The sequence below is a fragment of the Brassica oleracea genome, chromosome C8 (genome assembly GCF_000695525.1).
Source record: "Brassica oleracea var. oleracea cultivar TO1000 chromosome C8, BOL, whole genome shotgun sequence".
Classification (NCBI taxonomy): domain Eukaryota; kingdom Viridiplantae; phylum Streptophyta; class Magnoliopsida; order Brassicales; family Brassicaceae; genus Brassica; species Brassica oleracea.
The window spans coordinates 22,383,312-22,385,789 of record NC_027755.1 but is presented as its reverse complement, the minus strand read 5'-3'; positions in this window follow the sequence as shown (position 1 = coordinate 22,385,789).

The window sequence follows — 2,478 nt, the reverse complement described above, 5'->3', positions numbered from 1 at the left end:
TGATCTAAAATTTTATAAATATCATTTATATTCATAATTTTGATGAAAATTACACTATATTAAGTTTATATATTCTATTTGTGTGTTTTATACAATCTTAAACATGAAAATGTATTAATGTTATACACAATTAAAGATTAACATGTTTTATAACATAGTAAACCATCTAAAAATTCCGTCCCGTATAATTTCCGATTAATCCCCGATTTTCTCTTTAGGCGCTAGGCCCAACCCGATCGCCCGAGTAGCGCCTAGCGCGTTCCCGAACAGGGGTTTTACCTCGTATCTAAAGAACTTGTGAACAACGTAATGTTAGTTCTTCGTTTCAGTCTCGCAGAAACATAGATGTCTGTTTAATCCTAAGATATAAAATTACTTTGAACAGCTAAAATAAAGTCAAAATGAAGAAAAAAAAACGGAAAATTTAAACTACATGCTTTCTAGAAACAAAAGTTTAATCATATGACTATGTTAATTTTAAATCAATAAGAAAGATGGCGTCAAAAGCAAAAGGCTTTACCACAATTTATATTTATACGTAGTCTCGTAGAGAGCTAGCTGAAAGTAAGGAACTACCATCCACTCCTGTCCAGATTAATTGTAAAGCACTTCAAACATAATGTAGAAACCCTACTTTATTATACAAGACATGAAGATTAATAATGATTTCCCTGAAAAATAATTATCACACATGAAGCTTAGCTTTTAAATAGAGTATAATGATGTCCGTAGCTCTGTAAACATGTGAAATTCTCCTCCTTTTGCGGCGAGTGGGTGCTCCATTTCGTATCAAAAGGAATACTATTTTTTTTTTCTGCTACCCTTTTGAGTTAGATTAAGTGGTGGCAGACGAGTCGATTCTCCGAAGAGCATCTCCATCTGTGCGGATCTGATCTATATGGAAAAAGATATATCCTCTACTTCTCGCTTCTTTCGCTAGCGTGTCCGCTCGACCATTCCTACTTCGAAGAATATGAGACAGGCTCACATCCTCGAAGTCTTCCTGTAATCTTCGGAACATCGCGGTCTCTGTCGTAAATATCAAAAGGAATACTATTATAATCATAATTAAGAAACTAAAAATACCTTTATCAGGGTATTAAAATAATTGTTTCCAATGTTTTTTGCAGTTATGACTCGTTATTTTTTCTCGCACTATACGGACATGTCTCAGTTTGGACCAGTTGATAATTAATTTACACACGACTTACAGTTTATGACTGATAACAAATATGCAATTAGAAAAGATTTATCTTTTGGTATTTTCATAATAAGAATGTTTAATTATTCTATAATTTTAAAATCAATAGAAATTTTCAATAAACATGGTTAATTTTAATTTTTTTTTTTTTACAATTTACCATTATCACATGATAAAAATTTATAGAAAATGAAAAACTATATGTTTTTGAAACATTCTTTTTAAAACGTTGATTTTCTGTATCAATCAGAAATGAAGAGAGTAACAAAAATTCTGTATATAAGAAAGTATGACATATTTTCTGGTAAAAAGGAGTTTATATAATTTATAACTAGTTACTAAAATATTTAATGTTTACTCTACTTGGTTTGCAGTTCTCAGTCCTCCGAACCTAATCATTAGGCTCTGGCACTTTACCTGGACACGAAGATCCGATCCAAAACCAACATGTTTGGTAGGAATCGAACCGATGTTTTTATCTTATTGGGTTTTGTTGTAAAGGATCTGCGGGTTTTGGACCTGACCCAACCCGAATCCGAGAGCCGATGGGTATCCGAAACTTCTAATATATATTAGGTATATATGAGTGTTTCATTATATTTTTAGTATCATGGGTATTTTTTAAAAATTTTGAATATGGATTTTTGGATATAGTTTTGGATTTCGGGTAAAATTTAAAATTTCAAAAATAAAATTTGGATAATCAGATAAAATTTCGGGTATTTTTATGTTTTTGGATCAGATTTTGGATAAAATTTTGGATATTTTCGGGTATTAAATATTTCAGGGTTTTTTTGTGTGTGTTTTTGAGTATTTTTTGGGCCTGATCTGACACTGACAGGATCCGAACCGAACCCAACCCAAAACCGAACCAAATCCAAACCAACAAATTTTAGTTACTCTATTGGATTCAACTATATAAGACCTGAAGCGATCCAGATCCGACATGACCCGAATCAAACCCGATAAATTCCAATTATCATATTAGCTCTAAATATGTAAGATCCAAAGGACTCGGATCCGACAAGATCCGAACCGAATCTGATCCGAAGATCCAAATTCCCATGCCTACTACTCATCAATAAATTTTTTTAACAACTCTTTTTATTCTAGGGCTTTTTGCAAAATTGACCTACAACTCAAAGTCAAACACAAAACTAACCTCCTTTTTTTTTGGAAATTAGTTTTCCCTATTCACCCCACAAGTTCATATAATTCACGAAAACGCCATCAATTTTTTTTCTTTTCGAAAATGACATTTTTACTCTCTCACCCTC